A 13,815-nucleotide genomic window follows, 5' to 3' on the forward strand; every position below is an offset into this window, starting at 1 on the left:
CGTTTACTAATCAGGCCGTGCCTGGGCCAAGGAGCAGCGCCCGTGGGCCGGCACGGCACGGCCCGGCTATTAAACGTGCCATGGCGGGCCGTGCCGGGCCAGGCACGATTAGCACGGGCCGTGCCGTGCCGTGCCGGGCCGGCCCGTTTGGCCAGGTCTGCTCAGCGGGGAGGCTCCACCGCGAAAAGGCCTTGCTCAGCCCCTGCGTCGCTCTTGCCGGCACCACGGGCAGCAACGACTCCGTCCCGGCCAGTAGCCCCCTCGACTCCTCCCTCCTGTTGCTGTCGCCGGTACATGCAGTGGTGGGATCCGTTCTCTCCGCCTCATGGGGGGCGCCATGGATCTCGCAGCTGAAGACGCTCGGCGCGGTAGGGTTTGGGGCCAGCGGCGTGGGTGGATCTGCGGCGGTGGCGGCAGCCGATGCGGGGGGTCGACGATCGCGTCGCGCCAGATCTGCCTGCTCCGGTGTTGTCGGTGGTAGTGGAGGCTTCGTCGTGTGCCCATTCTAGCCACATCTGGCCGTGTGGACTCATCTGCGGTGGCTTTGGCGAGCGGTGTGCGGCCGCCGGGATGGAGGACGGCGGTGCGGCAGCGTTCGCGTTTGGTGGTTGTTTCAGGGCGGCCATTACATCAGGGGAAGTGGTGAGGGCTTCGGTGGTCGCCAGAGAGGATGCGCTGACTTCAGGTTGGCCTGCCCTCGATCTGTCCGTGTTCTGCCGCCGCAACTCCCGCGTCATGGGTGTGCTGAGCCTGCATCTTGCTCCGTCCTAGCGGCTGGGCGTCCTGGTCAGCCTTCCATTTTCGCCTCCCTCTTTGTGGATTGCATAGGGCGATTGGCGTGATGTGCAGCCGTTCTATTTAGGGATTCGGTGTGTATGATGACATTTTCTTGCTGTTCTCTAAGATGATTTATAGTCCTTTACCCATTGATTTTCTGCTAGGTGGTCATTCCCTTTTTCCAGCCAGTCACTGATGCCATCGGGTTGGGCATTGCGTTTGTTCGTTTGATCACACACTACCAGTCCCTGCCATAGGAAGGCAGCAGCCACTGTGTGTCGTCCAGGATGGAGAGGATGACGGTGTCAGCATGGATGAAGAGGGTGAAGTAGCTGGTCAGGTTAAAGGGCACCGTCACTAACTAGTCCGCCAGCACGGACAGCAGGCCTTTGCCCTCGCCCACACAAATGTTGTGTGCTCCTGGCAGTTGGGCGCCATGTACATGCTCCGACAGGATGTGGCTGCACATGGTCACTGTCGTCACAAGTAGGAAGCTATCGCTGAATCACGTTTTTATTGGAAGGCATAGGAAGCTTTCTACCATTGGAAGAACATAGTTGTTTTGCTCGTGTATGTCGCAAAAATAAACCTTCTAATTTGTGTTTGATCCTTTACGAAGGACACAAATTTTCTCTATGACTAACCTTTTGTTTCATTTTTCTTTCAGCAGTACATGATTGATCATCTGCAGTAAGTATCATTCACTGGGTGTTTGTGTTGGAAATTTAGGTGCTAGATAATGGCAGAAATGACACACATGAGCTTGTGGAGTGCATGGGCCCAACCACTGATATTGGTTTAAAATTATTTATGCTCAAGGACCAACTTGCTCAGCCAATTGAACACATGCATATACAGGTCCTCTGAATTAAACCTCTTTTGTGGTATATGATGGACATATTTTATGTTTTGAAATCACTCAAAAGTTACCTTTTGCAGCGTCGGTGCAGCAGCAGCCTTGTGATGCAGTTACAATGGGCAATATGAGTTAAACTACTTGAGCTTCATTACACACCTCGGTGCAATAGGGATTTAGATTTCCTTTTTGAGTTAATTGTGCTTAGAATCAGTACTTAGTCACATTATCACCATTTGTGCAGAATATGTCTTAAAGAAGATGTTGCAGTTTTCAGATTACTACACAAGAGAGAGGATCAGGCATATTCAATGGTAGGAGAATTACTCCTTCACATCCTGCCAGTTGTAAGATATACTCCTGCTAATTGGAGTAGTGTATAAAAAATTTCAAACAATTATTTCATGAGATAATCTGTGTTCGGGTACGAATTGGATAGCTAAGTCCGAATTTGAAGTGGTTTTATTTTGGCGTTCATTGAGTATACTCTCTAGGAACTAGATTGAAAGTGGATGGATTTCCTGATCTACGTCGGGTATGGAATGTTCTTATAAAATTCTGGCACAAGTGTTACATGATTTCCCTGTCATTTCTTAATATGCTTTATCAAGCATTAGCATTTTGGAGCTTTTGTTTCTTCTACTTATTGATCGTGTGTTTCTCTCTTCACAACAACAACAAACAACAACAAAGCCTTTAGTCCCAAACAAGTTGGGGTAGGCTAGAGGTGAAACCCATAAGATCTCGCAACCAACTCATGGCTCTGGCACATGGATAGCAAGCTTCCACGCACCCCTGTCCATAGCTAGCTCTTTGTCGATACTCCAATCCTTCAGGTCTCTCTTAACGGACTCCTCCCATGTCAAAATCGGTCGACCCCGCCCTCTCTTGACATTCTCCACACGCTTTAGCCGTCCGCTATGCACTGGAGCTTCTGGAGGCCTGCGCTGAATATGCCCAAACCATCTCAAACGATGTTGGACAAGCTTCTCCTCAATTGGTGCTACCCCAACTCTATCTCGTATATCATCATTCCGGACTCGATCCTTCCTCGTGTGGCCACACATCCATCTCAACATACGCATCTCCGCCACACCTAACTGGTGAACATGTCGCCTTTTAGTCGGCCAACACTCCGCGCCATACAACATTGCGGGTCGAACCGCCGTCCTGTAGAACTTGCCTTTTAGCTTTTGTTGCACTCTCTTGTCACAAAGAATGCCAGAAGCTTGGCGCCACTTCATCCATCCGGCTTTGATTCGATGGTTCACATCTTCATCAATACCCCCATCCTCCTGCAACATTGACCCCAAATACCGAAAGGTGTCCTTCCGAGGTACCACCTGGCCATCAAGGCTAACCTCCTCCTCCTCACAGCTAGTAGTACTGAAACCGCACATCATGTACTCGGTTTTAGTTCTACTAAGCCTAAACCCTTTCGATTCCAAGGTTTGTCTCCATAACTCTAACTTCCTATTTACCCCCGTCCGACTATCGTCAACTAGCACCACATCATCCGCAAAGAGCATACACCATGGGATATCTCCTTGTATACCCCTTGTGACCTCATCCATCACCAATGCAAAAAGATAAGGGCTCAAAGCTGACCCCTGATGCAGTCCTATCTTAATCGGGAAGTCATCGGTGTCGACATCACTTGTTCGAACACTTGTCACAACATTATTGTACATGTCCTTGATGAGGGTAATGTACTTTGCTGGGACTTTGTGTTTCTCCAAGGCCCACCACATGACATTCCGCGGTATCTTATCATAGGCCTTCTCCAAGTCAATGAACACCATATGCAAGTCCTTCTTATGCTCCCTATATCTCTCCATAAGTTGTCGTATCAAGAAAATGGCTTCCATGGTCGACCTCCCAGGCATGAAACCAAACTGATTTTTGGTCACGCTTGTCATTCTTCTTAAGCGGTGCTCAATGACTCTCTCCCATAGCTTCATTGTATGGCTCATCAGCTTAATTCCACGGTAATTAGTACAACTCTGAACATCCCCCTTGTTCTTGAAGATTGGTACTAATATACTCCGTCTCCATTCTTCTGGCATCTTGTTTGCCCGAAAAATGAGGTTGAAAAGCTTGGTTAGCCATACTATCGCTATGTCCCCGAGACCTTTCCACACCTCAATGGGGATACAATCAGGGCCCATCGCCTTGCCTCCTTTCATCCTTTTTAAAGCCTCCTTCACCTCAGACTCCTGGATGCGCCGCACAAAACGCATGCTGGTCTCATCAAAGGAGTCATTCAGTTCAATGGTAGAACTCTCATTCTCCCCATTGAACAGCTTGTCGAAGTACTCCCGCCATCTATGCTTAATCTCTTCGTCCTTCACCAAGAGTTGGCCTGCTCCGTCCTTGATGCATTTGACTTGGCCAATATCCCTCGTCTTCCTCTCCCGGATCTTAGCCATCTTATAGATGTCCCTTTCACCTTCCTTCGTGCCTAACCGTTGGTAGAGGTCCTCATATGCCCGCCCCCTTGCTTCACCAACAGCTTGCTTTGCGGCCTTCTTCGCCATCTTGTACTTCTCTATGTTGTCTGCACTCCTATCCAGGTATAGGCGTCTGAAGCAATCTTTCTTCTCTTTAAGCGCCTTCTGGACATCATCATTCCACCACCAGGTATCCTTATCTTCGCTTCTCCTTCCCCTGGACACTCCAAACTCCTCTGAGGCCACCTTACGAATGCAAGTCGCCATATTCATCCACACATTGTCCGCATCCCCTCCTTCCTCCCAAGGGCCCTCCTTAAATACCCTCTCCTTGAACACCTGAGCTACCTCCCCCTTGAGCTTCCACCACTTCGTTCTAGCGACCTTGGCACGCTTATCCCGCTGGACACGAATCCGAAAGCGGAAGTCAGCAACCACCAGCTTATGCTGGGGTACAACACTCTCGCCAGGTATCACCTTACAGTCTAGGCACGCACGCCTATCTTCTCTTCTCGAGAGGATGAAATCAATCTGGCTAGAGTGTTGGCCACTACTAAAAGTCACCAGATGTGATTCTCTCTTTCTAAAGAGGGTGTTAGCTACAATCATGTTGTAGGCTAGAGCAAAGCTTAAGACATCTTCTCCTTCTTGATTCCTGATGCCATAGCCAAAGCCCCCATGCGCCCCTTCAAAACCTGTGTTAGATGTACCCACGTGGCCATTGAGGTCTCCTCCTATGAAGAGCTTCTCACCAATCGGTACACTCCTAACCATGTCTTCCAAGCCTTCCCAGAACTCCCTCTTGGTGTTCTCATTGTGGCCTACTTGCAGGGCATATGCGCTGATAACATTGAGAACCAAGTCCTCAGCTACCAGCTTGACCAGGATAATCCGGTCCCCACGTCTCCTGACGTCTACCACTCCATACTTGAGGCTCTTGTTGATCAAGATGCCTACGCCATTTCTGTTTGCAGCCGTCCCCGTGTACCACAGCTTGAAGCCGGTATCCTCCACCTCCTTCGCCTTCTGTCCTCTCCATTTGGTTTCTTGGACGCAAAGGATATCAACGCCTCTCCTCACTGCTGCATCAACTAGCTCCCGAAGCTTCCCTGTCAGAGACCCTACGTTCCAGCTACCTAAGCGAATCCTCCTAGGCTCGGCTAGCTTCCTTACCCTTCGCACTCGTCGAGTCAAATGCGAAGACCCTTGCTCATTTTCCACTACATCCGGGCGCCGATGTAGCGCGCCACTAAGGATGCGACGACCCGATCCTCGCTCACTTGCCACCGTATCCGGATCAAGATACGGCGCGCCACTTGGGGGGTGACGGCCCGGCCCTTGCCCATTTTCCACCACACCCGGGTTCCAATGTGGCGCGTCGCTGAGAGGGTTACGCCCCAACGAAAATCTTTTGGGTTTCATCTCCATAAGAGTGGCTGAGTTTTTACGTTGGCTCGCCAAGCCTATCACAACCCTCCTCCTTTACCCGGGCTTGGGACCGGCTATGTTGAGACAACATAGGCGGAGTTTGTTTCTCTCTTCACAGCCATGAACAAAAGTCATGGTCTCTCTGTGTTCTCCATATTAATTCTTCAAAAGTGAAAATCAAAATACTGAAGATTGCAACCCTTCCTATATTACTATTCTCCATCATTGTTTGTGGGAAGAATATGAAATTTTAAATATTACATCCGCAGCAGATGGCAATGAACTTTGTTTGCATTTCCTACTCCCGTTGAGAACTTTACTACTGAGCATGTGTTCTCAATTTCTTTTTTAAAATATGACTATGATTGTTAATAGCTTTTTAAATGGCATATTTTTTATGTAGGAAAAATTGCCAAAATTACCCACAATAAGAGCGGTTGCCTTTTCATCCATGAAAAAAACATAATATCTCTTTGTGATTGTAGATGAGCGCAGTAATGAGTCATGTATATTATGAACCTGTGATTGTTGTATATTACAAACCTGTGATTGTGAACCTGTAAAGTATAAGTTGATGAAAACTATTTGAGCAGGAACATCATCAAACATATAGTCTTAATTGTTTGTGTGTATGCTTAGTTAGAACATGATAGGACCTCCACCGTGATATAGGAACAAGTCAAGCTTCTTGTTGTATATAGTCTTAATTGTTTGTGTGTATGCTTAGTTAAAACATGATAGGACCTCCACCGTGATATAGGAACAAGTCAAGCTTCTTGTTGTTAGACAAACTGGGAAACCTCTTGCTAGGTTATGGCCTTTGTTGCACCTTCCCTTGCCATCCCTTTTTAGCTCAGTTCTCTACTTTAGCCTGTAATGATCATTTAAGTCGTCCAAGGAAGAGATGTTACAGGGTCTTTTCTTTCCATTACAATTTACATGGTAGATACCTGTGAACTTGTTGCATATGTCATAAGGGTGGATCTAAACTTTGTTTATTTAATCTTTGTCATGAATGATTGCTATATTTCGTTCTTTACGTCAGCTTGCAGGGTTTTTTGCATGTCCTGCTATTTTGTTTTATTTCGCAACATTTCCCGATGTCCTCAAACTGATCTCATTGGATGATCTGAAAGATGAAAAATTTCATGGAAAACTGTGCAGCTTAAAACATACATTTTCTGCAAACCATCAAGCGGTGGAAAGGGACCAATATTCTTTATATTGGATTTCATGGTCATTTATGATACAACAAAATGGAATTGTTTCATGTTTGCCCTGCATATTGCAATATATGGAGTTACTTCTCCAGTTGGGACCACAATCAGTTTTTTCTCATCATATACCTTTGAAATATTGCTTTCTATCAATATTTTTGCCCTATTATAACTACACTATCTTTTAGCGATGTTGTCTATTGGCTTCACTGCATATGGAAGAACTGCTGAAGGGTATTGTATGATGACGCAACAAATGCCTATATTGGACAGCATTTTCCTTGCTAGAGAAAAATACTGAAGGAAATATTACTGGAGACGTGTGTAGACATCATTTTTGTACATTTGACTGAAGGTTAATTGAGAATGGTGTCCAGTATAGGCATTTGCTAGAGAAGAATACTGGAGGAAATATTGAGACGTCTATTGTCTATATATACTGCACATTTGACTGATGATGATTTTTTTGCCCTCTAATTGACTAATTTTGTTTTACTAATACTTTGGTTCTTTGGCAGGTTTCCAAAATTGCAGCAGATTATATGTGAGGTGGTTTCCTGTACATTTGACTGAAGATTATTTGAGAATAGATACAAATTCATAGTGTCGATCGATGTCATTATCCTAGAAAACTTAGAAATACTTTACATGCTTTTAGTGCTAGCTTTTGTAAAAATAAACCCGAAGCCGTGTACTTTTAAGATTTTACATGTATAAAACTAAAAATTGAAGTGGATTAAGTTTTTTGTTGCGTTCTTCTGTAGGGATCTGTGTCAATGAAAGAACAGGAGCTTAACTGGCCCATGAACCAAATGAATGTGCATTGAGCACAAGTCAGAACTAATGGTCTGACAAACGGCGCAGCAAAGCACGCGTACGCTTCTAGTGAAAACTATGGCCCTAAGTCTATCTTTTATCATATTGTTTTTAGATCTACAAAATCAAAAACACAAAAATACTTTGCTGCAATTTATTGACTTTTATTTTGTTTGCACTTTTACTTATCTTTTATATCCATCCCTATCAGATCTCATCCTTGCAAGTAACCGTGAACGTATTGACAACCCCTTTATCGCGTTGGGTGAAAGTATTTGTTTGCTTGTGTAGGTACAACTATTGGAGACATGTGTGCTCCTCCTACTAGATTGATACCTTCATTCTCAGCTGAGGGAAATACTTATCTCTACTTTGTTGCATCATCCTTTCCTCTTCAAGAAAAAAACCAACGCAAGCTCAAGAAGTAGCAGGAAAAAATTGTGGCGCCATTACCGGGGAGGATCTACATCAAGCTTATCAAGTACCTATCATAAATTCTCATCTTTTGAATTTACATTATTTGTCATTTTTCTCTCGTTTTCATCTCCCCCACTTCTAAAACATTTTCAGAAAAAATACAAAAATATTTGCCTTTTTCCGTTTGCCTTTTTGTTTGCCTTTATGTGTTACTTAGTTTGTTTACTTGTTCGCTTGGCATAATTGTATGTTTATTGCAAATTAGAAGTAAAAAAGTTTATGGATCCTCACCCACTTGCTATTTTTTTTAAATATCTAATTATGATGAACCAATTGCTAGTGGGTTGAGTGCACTAGATTATCTTTATGAAGTTTTGCTTGAAATTTGTGAATCTAAAAATTGTGATAAAGTGCTAAAAGAAGAAATTTATGAAGTGATTAATGATAGCTACTTGAATGAAAAGCATGATTGCAACGGTGTTACTATAAATTCTATTAATGTCAATTGTGATAATAATATGCAAAACTCGAAGTTTGGGTATGCTAATTTTGATATGTCCATTACTTATTGCAATGATCATAATTAGGGTGATTCTTCTTATGATCTTGAAGATTTATTTAAGCCTCGTAACGAATATGTTTGCGATAATATTGAAAGTGAGTTTGGAAGAGTTCCAACTTTAGGTAATAATGATCCCACTACTTTGTAGAATGATCAATCTTATGAAATTTTTGATAAAAATGGGCTTGGAGAGGTCGTGACTTTATTTGATGATAATCCCGATATTTTGGAAGGTTGTCAACTTTTCATGCATGTGGATCATGTAGAGAATATGTTATGTGCTAGCTATATTGTTGAATTTGATTATGATCCTATATGTATTTATTATAAGAGAGCAAAATATGGTTGTAGAAGTTTTCATGTTACTAAATTACCTTCCGTTATGTTGAGATTGTCAATGTTTTATTCCTCTCCTTTGCATATGTTAGATATTTCTTGTCTTGATAATTTGTTTGCTTATAAAATTCCTATGCATATGAAGCATGTTAGACTTTAATTTGTTTATCACATGTTTTATGATTCTCTCTTTGTGTTTCAATTATTACCTTTCATGTGAGTATCATTGAAATCTCAATGCCTAGCTAAAATGCTTTAAAGAAAAGCGTTTATTGGGAGACAACCTAATATTTTTATTTTCTATTTTTAAATAATTTACCATTATAATTCTGTTATGATGGTGATATTGAGTTTAAATTAGTGTTTGTGCCAGTAAGACCTTTGGGATTGTCGGGGAAAATATACAGGGGCATGCATTTTCCCCTCGTGCATGGACAAGCACCAGCTCAAGTCAAAGAGTGAAGAACCAAGAGACTTGAAGAACCAACATGCAGCTTAGAGAGACCAAGATCAAGCCAGAAGAATGAGATATCTACAAGAGAAGGGCCTCCCTTGTCGGGCAGGCGAGCCCGACAAGGGGCGAGGCCACCACCAGAAGCATGCAACCAAGACTCCCCGGCAAAGCCTGCCGGGGTTCATGGGGTGCTAAACCACCCCGCCAACCACTCTAGCATGACTCACGTCGTCAATCAGTGCGGTGTCAAGCCACAAGGTGATTAAGTGGCAGCCATTTGCCACATGGAGGTCATTTCCTACAGAAGAAACCCGCAGATGACACCCGTCCTGCGACGTGTCAAGAGAACAGGCACGGAGTTGGCGAGATAGCCCGGCCAGCCTTGCCGGGCAACCAGTGATGTGACACTAAGCAGTTTATTTAGTGCACCCTATCAGCTCGAAAAGTTAGGTATGATAGCACTATTCGCTATCATATCAGTGGATAATGACCACTTTTCCACTATGGTGACCCCTTAATTTATAAAAGGAGGCCCATGGCACTCGTAGAAAGGGTTGGAAAGTTGATGAACCCAAGCCATCATACGCGCGTAGCCGCTACAGCCCCGAGGCAAACCCTGTCAGGCAAGTGTACTACTCACCATCACATTCATTCCACCATCAATCCACCAAATCAGGAGTAGGGTCTTACACCTCGCGGTGGACCGAACCTGGGTAAATTGCTCGTGTGCTCTCTGTCGTGCTGCCGTGCGCTGACCTGCTCTTTCTGCAACGCGACATCTCCCCGCCGAACCAACAAGGGGCCACCCGATTGTTGGGGAACGTAGCAGAAATTCAAAATTTTCCTATGAGTCACCCAGATCTATCTATGGAGAGACTAGCAACGAGAGAGAGGAGTGCATCTACATACCCTTGTAGATCGCTAAGCGGAAGCGTTCAAGAGAACGGGGTTGAAGGAGTCGTACTCGTCGTGATCCAAATCACCGGAGATCCTAGTGCCGAACGGACGGCACCTCCGCGTTCAAAACACGTACAACCCAGTGACGTCTCCCAGGCCTTGATCCAACAAGGAGAGAGGGAGAGGTTGGGGAAGACTCCGTCCAGCAGCAGCACAACGGCGTGGTGGTGATGGAGGAGCGTGGTATTCCAGCAGTGCTTCGCCAAGCACCGCGAGAGATGAGGAGGGAGAGAGGTAGGGCTGCGCCAGGGAGAGGGAGACTCATGTGTTGGCAGCCCCAAAGACCTCAACTATATATAGGGAAGAGGGAGGGGGCTGCGCCCCCTCTAGGTTTTCCACCCCAAGAGGTGCGGCAGCCCCTAGATCCCATCTAGGGTGCGGCCAAGGGGGGAGAGGGGGAAACTTGCCCCCCAAGCAAGGTGGAGGCGCCCCCTCCCCAAACCCTAGGCGCCTTGGGCCCTGGTGGGGGGCGCACCAGCCCACCTGGGGCTGGTCCCCTCCCACACTTGGCCCATGCAGCCCTTTGGGGCTGGTGGCCCCACTTGGTGGACCCCCGGGACCCTCCCGGTGGTCTCGGTACGTTACCGATAGCACCAGAAACTTTTCCGGTGACCAAAACAAGACTTCCCATATATAAATCTTTACCTCCGGACCATTCCGGAACTCCTCGTGACGTCCGGGATCTCATCCGGGACTCCGAACAACAATCGGTAACCACGTATATCTATTCCCTATAACCCTAGCATCATCGAACCTTAAGTGTGTAGACCCTACGGGTTCGGGAACCATGCAGACACGACCGAGACGTTCTTCGATCAATAACCAACAGCGGGATCTGGATACCCATGTTGGCTCCCACATGTTCCACGATGATCTCATCGGATGAACCATGATGTCAAGGATTCAATCAATCCCGTGTACAATTCCCTTTGTCTAGCGGTATAGTACTTGCCCGAGATTCGATCGTCGGTATCCCGATACCTTGTTCAATCTCGTTACCGGCAAGTCTCTTTACTCGTTCCGTAACACATCATCCCGTGATCAACTCCTTGATCACATTGTGCACATTATGATGATATCCTACCGAGTGGGCCTAGAGATACCTCTCCGTCACACGGAGTGACAAATCCCAGTCTCGATTCGTGCCAACCCAACAGACACTTTCGGAGATACCCGTAGTGCACCTTTATAGCCACCCAGTTACGTTGTGACGTTTGGTACACCCAAAGCATTCCTACGATATCCGGGAGTTGCACAATCTCATGGTCTAAGGAAATGATACTTGACATTAGAAAAGCTTTAGCATACGAACTACACGATCTTTGTGCTTGGCTTAGGACTGGGTCTTGTACATCACATCATTCTCCTAATGATGTGATCCCGTTATCAACGACATCCAATGTCCATGGTCGGGAAACCGTAACCATCTATTGATCAACGAGCTAGTCAACTAGAGGCTTACTAGGGACATGGTGTTGTCTATATACCCACACATGTATCTGAGTTTCCTATCAATACAATTATAGCATGGATAATAAACGATTATCATGAACAAGGAAATATAATAATAATAACTAATTTATTATTGCCTCTAGGGCATATTTCCAACACCGATCCCATAGGTGGCCGCGGATATCCCGCGACATCTTTGGCGCGCCAGGTAGGGGGGCTCGCTTGCGCAAACCTGAAAGCATGCGCATCGCGTCATCTTCATCGTCATCCCCAACTTCGACGATGCTACTGACCGTGGTGCCCGCAGCGACGCAAAAGCAGGGTGGGGGAGATCCACTCTTGCACCGTGCAGCCGCTCTCCAAGATTTTCCATAGCAACGGTTACGACCAATGCCGCGGCTGACGGCGATAGATTTACTCCGACGGTTCGTATGGCGTTATCGCCATCCGAGCACTGCCCAGAGGAAGGGGCACAGGAACATGCAGGCACGAGCTCCGTCTTTCTTGTCCCTCCAACTCGTCAGCAGCCGAACTGCTTTAGCCTCGGCATCGTCGACGTCGACGATTACCATGCGATGCTCGGTCCAGTATTTCCCCCATTATGGGAAATCCTGAGGAAAGCGATGTATGAGTCCGTCGATTGATACCCCGGCAAGCATAGTTCAGCAAGGCTACCTACATTGGCACGGTCCGTGCGATGGTAGACGTTGTACCGACTCGAGGGGAGGGAAGCAAAAGGGAAGAAGACCAAGGAAGGCTACCGTCGTGCCCCTATGCTCGCCTGATACAAGAAATGCATACCGACCTATGCTGGGAATGAAGAAACCACCAGATTTCCTTCTACTCCCCCAGGCTCCGTGGACGCGTCAAACGCGCCCGGCCCGGCAGGCGAAAAAGAAGCTTAAAACAAAAGCAAAGTTCACATTATCATCTCTTGTTCGTGCTTTTTTAGATTCTTGTTGTTGTTTATCCCTTAACTCCAATGAGTGTTCGTATCGTGAAAACCCTCGTGTGATGGAACCTTGGCTAGTTTCTTTGATCGCACCATCGTCCTGTCCAGAGCCACGCTCGCAGGTCAAGAGGATGCATCGAGGGCTACCTAGGAAAAACCTGCCGAGACGCATCCACGCCAAGATGACTGTTAAGGGCCGGACCCTTACGACAATCGCGACAATATGATATCAGCAGTCATCCAGAGCATACACAGGAATTGATCATACGAACACAAGCACATAGAGTTCAAAGGGATAAACACACACTTAAAGATCCAGCTAGAAACATCGGTTTCGCACGAATGCTGGAGATAAAATGACTAAACACAAGATATGCATCGTGTTTCATTACAGGACCAGGTGGGGTAGCTTAAACGTGGAGAACCCTGTCGGCGCGGGGAGCAGCCTTCTCTCTAGCAGCAGCGACGTCGGCACCAGTGGGCGGCTTCTTGAAGCCATCATCGAGATCAAGCTCTGGGTGGTGGCAGGCAATGTTGCTCAAGACCATGAAGAGGGCGTCGCGGGCGAGCCTTCACGACTCGGTCGCAAAACGCTTGGCCCTCCCCCCTTCATGCATCTTTAGCTTGTCGATCCACTCGTTGAAGAAGATCCCCAGCTTGACACTCGGGACCTCCTGCTTGCTGGCTGAATAGACTGGGCCGTCCATACCCATCGCCGCAGCTTGGGCTCCAAGATGTTCTGCGATATCAGCCAGGCTCTTGATCCAGAGGTTGCTCATGTTGACCTGGTTCTTCAGCCTGCCCTCTGCATCTTGCCGGAGACACTTGGCATCTTCCAAATCCTTAGACAGCAACTGCTGCCGGGATTCAAGGGACTCCGCCGACCGCTCCAGCGATCCAATCCTCGCCTTCATGTCAGAGATGTTGCCATTGGCGGTTTCCAAGCTTTGGGTCTTGGAGTATAGCTACGAGTGCACGTCAACCAGGTGGAGCTCTGCATGCCGTGCTTCCTCTTTAAGCACCTCCACCTTCTTGGAACTCTCGGCAAGGTCTTCATTCAGTTTGGCCACCTGTCGGGCGAGCTCAGCCTTAGCAGACGATGCGGCGTCTAAATCATCGACCAGCTTCTTCAGCCGGGCAG

The 13,815-nt window shown here is 46.7% G+C and overlaps 1 long non-coding RNA gene across 7 annotated transcripts; it reads left to right on the plus strand.

The window, feature by feature from the left end:
• Positions 1 to 183: 183 nt before the first annotated feature.
• On the plus strand, positions 184 to 10,145 carry LOC123127848 (uncharacterized). Of its 7 annotated transcripts, none has more exons than XR_006462848.1 (7): positions 184 to 869; positions 942 to 1,635; positions 1,717 to 1,947; positions 7,247 to 7,277; positions 7,493 to 7,602; positions 7,836 to 8,025; positions 9,221 to 10,134. It is a non-coding gene; the product is annotated as an uncharacterized lncRNA (long non-coding RNA). The 7 variants fall into 7 exon arrangements; XR_006462831.1 differs by having other exon boundaries at positions 185 to 1,347; positions 1,445 to 1,635; positions 9,221 to 10,138; XR_006462845.1 differs by having other exon boundaries at positions 185 to 1,347; positions 1,448 to 1,635; positions 9,221 to 10,137.
• Positions 10,146 to 13,815: the final 3,670 nt, after the last annotated feature.

This window comes from Triticum aestivum, chromosome 1B, assembly GCF_018294505.1.
Source record: "Triticum aestivum cultivar Chinese Spring chromosome 1B, IWGSC CS RefSeq v2.1, whole genome shotgun sequence".
Classification (NCBI taxonomy): domain Eukaryota; kingdom Viridiplantae; phylum Streptophyta; class Magnoliopsida; order Poales; family Poaceae; genus Triticum; species Triticum aestivum.